Raw genomic sequence first — 14093 nt, 5'->3', positions numbered from 1 at the left:
ATTCTCACTGCTGTAGTCTCCCAGACTTTCAGCTATACCTCCTCAACTCAAAGAGTCTGACATCACATATTTGACATCAAATATTTTACTTACAGAAGAACATAAAGTTTTTATAATGTTTTGACATATTGTCTTTAATTGCTGACTTTCAGTTTGATTTGCTCTTTGACTTTAGAAGGCCTATTGTGATCTTTTAATATCCTCAGCCATGGACACTTCACCACCTCTGCCAATCATCTATTTCATATTTTATTGCATGAGCTAAATCTCTGCTTAGAGACTTTTTCAAGGAAGTAAGCTGGGGCAATCACATGTTTCACCTCATCTTTTTGATAGCCATCAGAGAACACTGCCCTTCACTGCCTAATGCCCTGTGCCTAGAAAACTGTTGTTGCATTATTTTTAAAAAGTGGAGTAAATAGCAATATACATTCTTCAAGTGATAAAACTCATACATGAAATCAAAAGCCAACTTCATATTTAATTTCCATGTTCCTCCAAACATGGAAAACATTCCCAATAAAGTGAAGGATATCTTCCATGAACATGACTGACATTTATCTTGGAGCTCTCACTGATGCAGTGGGAATCTAAAAAGAATAAAATGAATAATGTTATTTATAGTTGGAATTAAAGTGTCTTCTGAGGAAAACTAAGGAGTCACTTAGAAAAGGAAAATATGTCATTTACAAAGATTTTCTTAAAAAAAAAGTTTGACCCTCAATCTATCCTAAGTGTATCATCACTCTTTTCTATGTGAAGACTCTGAGCTGAACCAAGTATTAATAATAGTAACACACAGCACTGACTATATGTCAGACACTGTCCTAAGTACTTCGCGGATATTGACTCCTTTCCTTTAAACTTCATACTTGTCTTCATTTTAGTGATGTTGAAAGAAGGAATGGAGAGGTTAATTAAGTAAATTTCTCCAAATGGAACCAGGACTGTAACCAAGACCAGTGACATCACATAAAATACAAAAGTATCCATTCTGATCATAAAATCAATAGAAGTTTACTAGACAAAACTTGATATGAAGAAATGTCTAAAGGAATGTTCATCCATAATTTCTCATGCCAGTACCCTTCAGACACAACTGACATGAATAAGTCTAATACCTAAATTTCAACGCTCCTGACTTCCTGCATGCAAAAAATCTGGACCTCAAATTTTTCCCAGTGACTGCTGGGATTGTGTCACATGTGCTTAAGCCTAGTCTGTTTATATTCTTCTACTCTACTTTCTTTTGCTATAGCATATACCCTGTTGCTCTGTCTGACATGGAACTCTTGCACCAGTGGCTTTTTTGAGCTTTCAATTTGCCAGAAGTGCCCAGTGACCTGTGGTAGAGTTGGGAAAATTGTCAGTTTCCCACCTCTGCTAGGACATTGTTCTGTGGTCCCAAAATAATGCCATATATCCCTCAAGACTCAGACTATATTTAATCCAATAAAGTTAATGTTTACCATCCCCACTTTTTTAGAAATATAGTCCCTTGGGAAAAGAGAGGACAAAAGCCATAGTGATCCCTATTTATCACTTTCTCCCTCCTTTTTCTCCACCAAAGTTTCAGGCACTAACTTCTTTCATCCTCCTTCATATATAACTGAAAATCTCCCATGAACATCAACTCTGGCGAATGAATTTTAAGGGTGGATATAACCATACCATGTCTCCATAATTGTAGATCAATGAGAGAGGAGAGAGAGAATTAAAGAAAGGAGAGTAAAAGTAAGAATGGGAGAAAAGACACTGGAGAGAACTGAAGAAAGATGGAGAGTGAAAGAAATATAAGGAATGACAGAAAGGGATGAAGTGTTGAAGGAAGGGAAAGAGGAAGGGCGTGAGAGAGAGGTGGTTGAGGGAGGGTGGGGAGGGCAACACAGACAGGCAAAGAGAGAAAATGAAGGAAGATGAGAATGACAGATTGAGACTGTTGTGTATGAAGAAGAGAGAAGACACACAGAAAGAATGACAGACATATAAATTTCCCTAAGACTTGAAACATTTTTCAAAGGCTAAGGTTTTAAGATCGACCACGTGACAATTCTTTTGTGGGAATATAAATGAGATTAATAAATTGTGACCACTGTCCTTAAAACAGTTGAGAGCAAGACTTTCAACATTCCTTTACCAAAATAAAAATATATACATATTGCAACAAAGGACAAGGATATAATTGGTTTACAAAAGTCTTATAAAAACATTATCTGTATCTAGAAAGTATGCTTGTTTTCTGTTAAAGGCTTCCATTAGAAAAGAGAAGGAAAAAGTCTCTCCTATCCAAATGTCTTCAATAAGTCAGAATGCTTTATTTTCCACACCTTATCTTGGAAAATTCAGAATACTAGAATCTTAGAGGAAAAGAAAAAGACTCATTAACAAAGAACTGAAAAGCATTGTAGGTAATATCCTAATTAAATTCAACAGTGTAGTATAAAGAGAATACGATGACAGCAAAAAATCCTATTGACTGATCTTTGTCTTTTAGAAACTTTAATTTTATTGCAGTTAAAAGAATCAATAAAGAAGGACTAGAAAAGAGAACAGAGACAGCCTGTATCTTAGCAAGGTTCTAAACACACGTGCTGGCTGGCTGGATAGATGGCTGAATGGATGGATGAGCAGAATTTCTATTTTCCATTTTGTGATATTACGTGAACAAGACTGCTGATGGAACAGATGTGGGCTGGAGGGAGGTGGATGGAAAGGGAATAATCAAGGACAATCCTGAATTTTTGTCTTGAGAAAACTGGTAGATTATATTAGAATATACTTGCTCTAGTACATTGAGAGACAAATTGGAGGGGTAGAAAAATGAAGGTTTCAATTATAGCAGGGGTAAGTTGTAAATTCCTTTCAGATACTGACGTAGAGCTATCAAATAGGCTACTGAATATGTTTTAGGCAAAGATCAAGTCTGTGAACAAATATTTGCCAGCCACTGACCTGTAACTAGTATGTAATAACATTGATGGATGTGGTCACTTAGATAGAACATTTGGATGGAGAAGGGCAATCCCAGGAGCACTCCAAAATTTACAGCAGAGAAAGAACCAGGAAAATGTGGTATCCCAAGTCCAAGAAGGCATTTCAAAAGGGGAAGTGTGGTCAGCTGTACATAAGATTGATCCAGAGAAGTCAAGCAAAATATATTCAGAAAATGAGACTCCTGAATTTTGCTCTATGAACTTTACTGGTTGTCTTGATACTAACAGTTTCAGTAGAACTCAACAGAAACATACTCCTGACATACTATTAAAAAATATGTTTAATGGTCACTTAGAAAGCCATCATGTTCAATCTGTGTCACATCATAATTTATCTAATAAATACTTTATTAAATATGTTTAGTTGGCATCCGTTTTTGCACTATAACAAATAACATAATTCTGAAACTCTTCATGCAACTAGTTATATCTTTGATGATCTCCCTAAATAAATTCATAGCTGAGGTATTTTTATTTCAAAGATAATGAACACTGTATAGGCTTTGAATACATATTGCCAATTTCTCCTCTTCCCATACAGGTTAATTTAGAATATATTATAATTCTTGATCTGGTGATAAGATGTAAATGAAATAAAAATTATTTGAGTTAAACTGTAGGTCTCAATTTAAACAACCCAATCCATTTGTTTATACTTATTTTTAAACAATTCCTATTTAAGACATTATTCTATTTTATACTTAACAAAGCCAGATTTTTTCAGTTTATGTGTGGGAAAATATTAGAAGAAAAAATGATCATTTAATCTCATAGTTTCTATTATTTTGAGTCCATGTTCTATGCATCCCTTAGTGAATGAAGGTGAGCTCTGAGAAAACCAACACATTCTGAATTATTTGAGTTACTAGGTAAACCTACAATTAAAACTACTCAAAGAACATCCTAACTAGAAAAGCACATAATATAGTCAGTGTAAAAAAAAATCTTTTAGGTTTATCTATACCTCACAAACCAGTAACAATCAAAGTTAAATCCAAATATCCTCAGTGCACATTACCTGGCACTTAATGGGTGCTCAATAAATATTTGTTGAATGAATTAAAAGTCAGTTCAGGAGGAAATAAAACAGATCAACATTACATTCCCTCCTGTGGATGAAGAGCCTGTTTTGCAAGGCAGTCCAAGAATCAATAGTAAAATAATTACTTTATGATTTTGATGCTTTTGGAAATAAAATTGAAAAGTCTAAATTAGGTTTTGTGTTGGTTTCTCTGTCTCTAAAGTGTAATACCTTGCTTTCTAAAATGAACCTACAAAAGCATCTTTTCTCTCCAAAGCAGTCAAGTATTCTTTAAACACCAAATTAAACACTATGGTTTATCTTTAATGCATGGTAATAGAATAAATGTGTGTTCCCAGTAATACCCACAATTTCCTCTTTCCTATTACAAATATTCACCCAACATGAGCGTGTTTTAGGCTGGTCAAAATCAACACCTCTATTAAACAGTATTTTCCTCCAGTCAATATTTTTCTATTTCAAACATTTACTTTCAGCAATCCTTAAACTCCAAAGATCTAAATATAGGCAACCTCAACTTGAAAAAATTCACAGCTAAAACTAACATATACTCTATGCCAATCTGTGCACCAGCTGTGGATTAAAATGTGCTGAAAAGCAGAACATTTTGTCTCTCTTCAATGATCAAATAGTCTCTTGCAGCATATACAACTCTCCATTTAACAGGGGGAGGGTGGTGTGGCAGGAGAGGGGGGAGAATCTGGGTGATTTTGTTTTGAGGCATCCGAAGGTGTTGAAATCCACTTAATTTATCGTTGTCACATGGTTCTTTCAACAAAAACCTGTGTATTAAATAGGGACAGGGAAAGTAGTGCTAACTGAGTTAGATTCTTGGAAGGAGAGTATCTTCCTGACTTTTTCGAATTACTTTGAGATTTGCTTCCTGTTTATTTTCTGGCAAACATTTAAAAATAGTTGTCTAAATGAGGTCGCATTTGCAGAGACTGTAGAAATTCCTTTAACTGCAGAGTTCCAAGGAAAAATGACAGATTTATTACAGGGGCAAGCGTTAGTCAAAGAATTCATTTAATTATTTTAAGTCTCTTATGTAAATGCATTTTTATATTAATACAGTATTTACCAATATAAATTTTTCTAACATTTGTAGCATAAAATTTGTAGCCCAACTTTTCCCTAGAATCCTATTGATCTCTAATTCTTTGCTTATTCTTTCATTTTAAATGGTCTCAAGAATTATTCTGGGATTATCTAGCATAGGATGTCTTACTTAAAGGGATGGGATGTTCACTGACCTGCTTAAGAGATGAAGGAAGCATAGCATCAAAAGGGGGAAAAAAATCCCAAAACTGTTGACTGCAAGTTCATGTTCAATATTTTCCCAGTATTTTGCAGAATGGTCGTACTTTAGTAGAGATTTTTGGCTAGTGGCGAAATAATTTGTATTACTTATTTAGCTCCCCAAAGCACAAGTCCTGTTGTCTTCTAACCACATGGCAGAACATTTAGTTACAATCCTAAGCAGAGTAGCATTATTTCATTTTAATGAGCTATAACTGAAATTCTTCAACATAATTTTATAAAGACAAAGTACATATCCGTTAATCAGATTGATAAATTTGGAATCATTATTCAATGATTGTCAAAATGAAAATCTTAAACTTAATGAAAAATACTAAAGGAAAATATTTGTATATATGTTTGTATATCAGTATATTAAAATATGTAGATACTTTAGATATTGTCCTAATGAAAGGAAAGGAAAAACGGACAGTTTAAGTAACATACCAACACTTAAAATGTACCGTATAAAAAGGAGAACTATGAAAAATCAAGGAAATATAAGTAATACCTTTCTTATATTTAAACAGGATTTAATACTTTTAAAAACACTTTGTTTTATTATCTCATTGTGAACTTTATAACTACACTTTCAGATATGAAAAGACAGACATTATTATTCTTAATTTCTAGATAAGAAGACGGACAGAAATGATTTCCACAAATCTTAAAACTGATCTTATTTTTTTTACTTTTTTTAACTTCAAACTGATATATACATACATTGAATTACAATGAGACAGCCAAATAAAAAATGGATACCAACTTCTATCTTAAAAGGATAAAAAAGGAAGAATTGATATATGAATTAAAATAAGATGACATAGACAATCAGTCCAAACTAAAAAGTTAAAGCACAGAAAAAAGCATAAATGACTGAAACAAAACAACAATGTGACCATTTTTCTCTTCCTAATACCAAAAGAAAAAAAGACTTAATCAGAAATCCAATGTGAATTGCACCAAAACAAGGCTACACCAAGGAAGAGTCGCACGGTATAGGTTAAGGACCCCTTAATTACTAACTATAATCAGCCTACTTCAATTGACCTTTTAAACATGATCAGAGGTTTTATCATTGAATTTCAGGGGTTTTTTTTGAGCCAATTTTAATTCTCTATCCTCGACTAACTTGCAGAAGGTTACGATATTAAATATACCATGTCAGACCTACTACTGCTTCCATTTATAGTAGTGCTGTGATGGACACAGTACACTTACCTTAATGGAGATCTCTCTCTCTCTCTCTCTCTCTCTCTCTCTCTCTCTCTCTCTATATATATATATATATATATATATATATATATACTTAAAAAAATCACTTTCTCTGAAATTCAACACCAAAACTCCTCTCCAATAACTAGTAACATTTTTTTTAGGTTGAGGTTTTAAGTATTAGGTATTACAGCAAATCAGAGGCAAACACCATTAATTCCAGAGAATTTGCTGTGAATTGGCCAAATGTTGAGCTCAATTACAGAGTAGCCTATTATAACGAGGATTATAAAAGTCCTGTTTGCCCTCATATATTTTTTTGAATCTTATAGCACCTCATGGTATCTCAAATGCTCACTAGACCTAAGATTCTGAAGGTCATTGAAGAAATGTCAACGTTATCAGCATACACATTAACACATCTAACACATTTTCCTTATCAGCTATCAACACCTCAACTTGTATTCAACTAATCAGTTACCTGGCAGGGGCCTAGGACAATAAAATATAGGACTTGTATATTTTAATTAAAAGGAAAATGTGAGAAACAGGCTCTTTTATGAGGTGGGGAAGGTAGGTACAACTGGGAAAATAAGAGTGAAGCGCAACAAAGGTTGACAGAGAGGGTCTAAATGGGTGGAATAGACTACTCTGTCTCTACCTTTCCCTGCTTCATGAAAAACTGCGGGACTAGGTTCATCTTTGGTTCTAAACCAGCCATTGTAATCTTTGTAATAAACCAACATATTCAATATTTGATTTCTTGAATTTTCGCCAAATCGCAGCCTCCCCTCCACTACACACACAGAAGCTGCCATGGAGGCTGTTAAAGGTTTTCCACTTCAAGGTCTCTGACACCTGGGGTAGCAGAGATCAGAGGAACATTGCCAACATGTCAAATTTGCCTCAGTTTCCCTGCCAAATTCTTTATCTTGGAACAAAGCCAAAGCCTAGGCCTATTATGTCTACCACCACCAAATGCTGAGGTAAACAGGAAAGCAGGAGAGGAGCACCTTCATCATCCCATATTGTAAGAAGCTCAAAGACGTTGGATCTGTGAGCACAAAGACAGGGTTTTGAGTCAGCAGGGGGCAACTGTAGTCTGAGGACCAAAGAAGATCCAGGAAGTCCCCTCACGTGGGCCAGAAACACACACATGAGAAGGGTTACCTGCATGGTCTGATTTGTTTAGATTTATTCTGCCTAGTGGAGCCTTTCTTTGTTTTGTTTTGTTTTTTTCAATATTTGCTTTTTCATTTTTATAAGTAATTCGTGTTAACGAGAGAAGACTTGGAAAATAACACAGACGAAACTATACGTCACCTGAGATTCTACCACCTGGAGATCATCACTAATAACATCTTCATGTATTTCTTCCCAATATGTTCTTTTCCTCTGCATATAGAGTTATAGATAAAAATACAGAGATAGAGATATTTTGCCTCATATGGTACATATGGTCCTATCACCCTTTTCATCAGGCAACTGTTTGTTGTGAATATTTTCCTAGCCACACAAATTCTATACTATGATTTAAAGGCCACAGGGTCAGGTACAGTGTATGGTATGCCACCTATGGGTGCTGATAACCCACAGGAACTCACAGGTAAACTGACACGTCTAGTTCTTACCAGTCTCTTCTTTGAACACTGAAACACTCTTGAGTCCTGGCTCTTGGATGAGATGAGCCACCGCTGGGCCAAAACTCTGGTACGACGCCACCACCATCTGACTCGATATGAACACAGCCTACAACTCTCTCACGCCTATGGGATTGAATTTACCTGGAAAAAACATCTGCTGAAGTGTCTACAACCTCTGAGCGGTGCCCTGGAGGGCGGGCTGGCCACCTGTGCCAAATCAACAACTTCTGCAGCCCCATTTCTTCAACTACACCTGATCCGGTTCCCCTCCCTGTTTGTCCTTGTGGGGGCGATGCCAACACATCCTCTTTCTGAACCAGTTTCTATGATAAGGGTACAGGAGTGTTAATAAAAACAAATACCGTGCTCTATATTATTTTCCCCGGTGACCCTTCTACAGGTATGTGGATTTTAGTCTGGCAGTACCTGCAGTAGATCTTCTCACAAAGGGAGGGGATCTTCTTTGGACTTTTGTCATATTCATTTAACTTTTTTTTTTTTTTTTTTTAACTTTTTCGCCTCCCCCAACCCGCGCCCCGGGCCTCAAGGCTCACTTCAGCGGCGCTCCTGCACGTCCCTGCTAAGCGCCCCGGTACGCGTCAGCTAACGATGGCTTAGCACCAGTTCCAACCAACAGGCTTTGCGACCGGGGGAGGGGGTGGCACCCTTTCCATCACGCCCAGTTTCCCAGGAAGAGGCGGTTTTGGCGCAGGACCTAGTCAAACCACGCGCTGGGATTAAGTGGGGCCACTGCGAGGCATGCGCGGGGCTGCAGGCTGAGGCAGGAATGATCGAAGAGCCCTCAGAACAGGGGGTGGCAGGGTTTCCCACTGAAAAATTATTTATTGAGCGCTTACTATGTGCCATTCGCTTTGTGACATAATCCTGGTCTTTATGGAATCTACATTCCAGTGAATGCTATCAAGGAACCAAAGGAAGAGAGGTCTCGAGCAAAAATACTTAGGGGACCAGTTTAAAGAGTACAGTCAGAAACACTATCTTGAAGAGGTTTCTAGCACATTGGAAGACTTCCTTTCCCCGGGATCTCAGACTTAAATTCTTTTTCTTGCCATTTTCTGCAGCACCTGATACATTACAGGCTAGGATCCTTAGGACTTCACCATTTCTGCCCCGCATTCCTCAGCCCCACCAATGTCCAGTCTTTATTCCTCCTCATTCAAGTAAGTCTATTGCCACCTCACTGGAAATGCCTAAATACCCGTAATGAACGAGTTAAAGGATTAAACATGATAAAATGCATTTTTCTTTCCAGCCTGCAACAGTAAAATACATAAATTATGTCTTTGATCCTGGCAACTCTTCGGCAACTAAAAAGATGTTTGAAATAGGAAAACAGGAAATGCCACAGAGAAATGTGTCTCTTTGTTTCTTTTGAGGGAAACCTTCCCTTCAGAGGTGCAGAGTGGTGAAATATGCTAGAATTTAAGAGTCAGCCACACCTTGGAATTGAATTCCAGCTCTGCCACTTAACTTAGTGTGATGACCTAAGGCAAATTACTTAACCATACTGAGTGAACCTTAATTTCCTCATCTATAAAATGAGAGTACAGTACACATTGCAGTATAATTCTATGAATTAGAAGTAATGTATGTAAAGCATTTAGCACAGTGCTCTCATATGGTAGCACTTGACACATTGCTGTGGCTATCAGTATTTAACAACCTGTGATGTATGAACTATTAGCCTTCATTTTATCTGTATATTACCCTCATCTTATGCCCACCAGGCTCAGAGAGGTTAAATAAATAACTTTCCCATAATTAGAATCAAGGTGAGGAGTTAGCTTTAAAACCCTGTTCTTAACTGTGTTTGGAGCCCTGGGGAGGGACTTAAATGTGGAGTAGCATCTTAGTAGATTCCAAAAGCAGTATCTCAGGTATAAGGCCATTTAAAGTAACACTCGGTGGATGGAATAGTATGTAGTGCCAGGATGTACCTTAAAATCAAGAACCGTGGCAAATTGAGGGCTGGGAGCACTGCTTTCCTGCAACTGTCATAACTCAGGCAGGAGTGAGCTTAAGGAGCAATGGGAGAACAGGAAGGATAAAGAAGATTAGTGGGTGGTAAGAGGAATCTACCATAAGGGGTTCCAAAGGAGCACCCATCTGCACCAAATATCAATGAGGGAATCTAATTCAGACCACATTTCAAAAACATTTTACATTTTATGGTGGGAAAGAAGTTTTATTTGAAAATACTTGTCAAAGGTGATAGTGCACTAATCACTAGCCTGGACTATACAGAGCTCAAGACACTTCTCTTGGGTGGAAAGGGCTTGCACAAGAAAAAACCTACAGTACTCCAACTGTGAGATTGAGCTCCAGCCAAAGTGAAGAGCAGGAACCACAGCAAATCCAAGCCTTTGGACTGAGCCAACACGAGGACAGGGAAAAGAGAAGGGGTATGAAGATGCACAGCCTCACAGGAAATGCTCCTGGGGCTCTGGTTATAGGTTTCTTGGCCGCAAAGATATTGGGAGAGCAAGAAGAAGACCTGTCAGTCACAACTAAGGCAAATGTTCACCTCACAGTCTTAATTCTAAGTCCCATCAGATGGAGGGATTGAAGCACTTATTATATTTCCTGATTCAGTAAAAAATACTTCAGAATCAGGCAAAAGATTGAGTCTGTATTTAGAAGACTTGATTGCACATACCTGGAAGTGTTGGGGAAAATAAGAGTAGGGAAAATAAGGCCTAAATTAGACGTCCACTTTCTTCATCATAAGTGGTTATATTTGTAAATGGACTTTCAAACAGGGACCTGGACTATAAATCATTACTGGTCCAGAACAAATTTGAGATATATCTCCAGGAAGGTCTTTAAGCATAATATTATTAAAGACAAAAACATTGGCTGGAGGTCCATTCCCTGCAGTATAACATACTGAACCCTAGAGGGTAAAAAAGGAATAGAGTTTAAAGTCTAGGGGTTCCTGGGTGGCTCAGTCAGTTAAGCATCTAACTCTTGATTTCATCTCAGCTCATGATCTCAGGGTTATGAGATTGAGACCCTTGTCAGGCTTCACGCTGGATGTAGAACCTACTTAAGATTCTCTCTCGCTCTCCCTCTGCCCCCCCCCTTTGCATGCATGCGCACACACTCTTTCTCTCTCTCAAAAAAAAAAATACATATACATACGTATATGTATGTATATATCAGAGCAGGAATATGGAGAACATGCATTGACTTATTGTGGCAATTTCAAGATACTCAACTGACTTCAGCACTGATATGTCTTCTGATGTACACAATACCCTGAAGACAGAGCAAGCTTCAGAAGATAAGGAGATCAGTGTGCTTGACATGAGGTATAGGAATTGCATGACTATGTGTGTTGGGGGTGGGTGCTAGAGAAAGCAAGAGTGGAGCCCAGTGTTTTTCTACAATATTTAGTAAGAAAGTGGGACGGCTGGATGGAAATGTCATGGATTCTTTCTAGGTATTGACTCATCTTTGATAATGAGGATGTTTTCCATCCATATAATTGTTCTGCCCCCATCCTCTTGTCTGATACTTCTTTTCCCATAATGGATAATGATTACTGAAGCTCTTTCATATAGCAGACCACCCAGGTCAACCCTCTTGGAGAGGACCCATGATGATCATGATAATAATAATGTGGCCTGTGACAACAACAGCTACTGCTACTAAGGTAGTAAAAAGTCTATTGCTACCATCACTATTACTGTTAACATCATTGACAATACTACTCCTGTCGCTGCTACCACTCCTATTATTATTGTTATTTTTATTATTATTATTGCTGTTACTATTATTACTATAATTTATCTCTACTATTATTAGCTTCTAGTGAGCACCTTCTATGTTCCAAGCACTATATTTGGCCCATTAAATAAACTTTCTTTCATTTATTAATAGCACTACACCATAAATAATATCAGGTGCATTTAACTTTTAAAATAGTTAAGTGGCCTAGCCAAAACCATTCAGCTATTAAATTTGGAATCAAATTCCAATCCAGATTTTATAGATTTCAAAGTCCGCACTCTCTGCACTCCACAATGTTGTCTTTCTATAGGAAAGTACACTAGGAAGCTTATTTTAATTATACTTTTATTTCAATATATTTATAAGGCAACTCATTCTAAAGCTATTTTTATTTTAAAACATTTACAAACTTACAGAAAATTTAGAAGTATAGGACAAACACTTCTGCTTTCCCAGCCATTTGAGAGTAATCTGTCAACCTAATTCCCCATTGTATTCATGTGCATTTCCTACAAACGGGTATTCTCCAACATAACAAATCCAATGATCAGAATAAGAAAACTAACATTGATACATTACTATCATTTAATCTTTAGACCCCATTCAAGTTTTGCTAATTGTCCCCACAATGTCTTTCATAGAAAAATAATTAGTTGAGAATTATGTGTTGCATTTAGCTATCATATCTCTTTATTCTTCACACAGGAATTCTTCTCAGTCATTTCTTGACTTTTATGACCTTGTGATTTTGAAGAATTAGGGAACGGTTATTTTGTAAAATATTCCTCAGTTGAGGTTTCTCTAATGTTTCCTCATGATTAGATTCAAGCTACGTTTTTTGATGAGAATATCACAAGAGTGATGTCATGTTTTCCTAATTGCATCCTATTAGGTGGCATACAATTTGGATTTGCCCCTTGACTGATGATGCTCACTTTGATCAGTGATTAAGGTGGTGTTTGCCAGTCTTTTCCTCTATAAAATAACTCTTCCTAGCCTCCTTTCTAATCTTTTATCAAACTTCTAATGTATTGTTTCCTAACTTTTTGAATAAGTAATATTCTGTTACTGTCATTTTTTATTTTGATGATGGAAATTATCCCTGGTTTGTCTCGTGGGAGTCCCTTCAAACTGGTTTCTGGATCTTTTTGACATTATCCACCTAATCATTCTGTGACCTTTTTTATTTTTTCCTAGAATAAGAAAGATCTTCTAGACTGATATGTGCCCTGCCTCAATCAGCTATACTAGAATCAACCACTTCTCCTAGGAGCATTGGTTTTTTTTCAGTGGAAAATGATATTATGAAGCCACAATCTGGGCACTAGGTCTGTTTATGATATTATGAAGCAACAATCTGGGCACTAGGTCTGCTGTATATATATAAGTATATATATGTATGTGTGTGTGTATACACTTATATGTGTATATATATATGCTTCTATGTATACATAATTTACACTTATGTGTATATATTCTATATTTCTTTATGTATCTATATGTACTGAAAACTAAAGGTTCTTTTTTATTTTATCCTTTTCCATATTTGTAACAGTCTTCTGATACCTGGGTCACTTCATCTTTAACATAGTTACTTATTTGATCAACCCTCTGTATATAAGCAGTCCCTCATCTCCAATCTTGCACAGATGCCCTTCTCACCTCACTGTGGCTCTGACCCAGGCAAGGCTGCTCCCAGGGCCTACATAGAAGCTGCCTCTCCTTTCTTAAGCTTTGATCTGCCCAGTTCAGCAACTTGCACAAGTATAAATAGAAAAAAAATGTCTTTAACTTTAAATATCTATGATTTACATTTTATTTTTCAGTATGTTAGGAAGAGTTGATTTAAGCAGTTTTCTATTTAGTTTCTATTAAAGACCAATTCTTCAATGTGATAGATATTCAATTACATTAGTCTGGGGCAGGGGTTGGCTCTGTGGCCCAAATTCTACCTGTAGCCTCTTACAGCCCAAAAAGCTTATAGTCCAGCAAGCTAAGAATGGTGAATGGCTTTTACACTTTTAAAGAGTTGTTTAAAACATATATATATATATATATAATTATAAATTATATATATATATATATATAAAATTATATATATTAGAGAAAGGTTGCCTACCCTAGTCTGGGGTATCTATTCCTCAGCCA

This window comes from Callorhinus ursinus, unplaced genomic scaffold (assembly GCF_003265705.2).
Source record: "Callorhinus ursinus isolate GAN/ISIS: 27379988/994484 unplaced genomic scaffold, GSC_fseal_2.0 scaffold2, whole genome shotgun sequence".
NCBI classification, from domain to species: domain Eukaryota; kingdom Metazoa; phylum Chordata; class Mammalia; order Carnivora; family Otariidae; genus Callorhinus; species Callorhinus ursinus.
Note: the sequence above shows the minus strand (reverse complement) of the source record.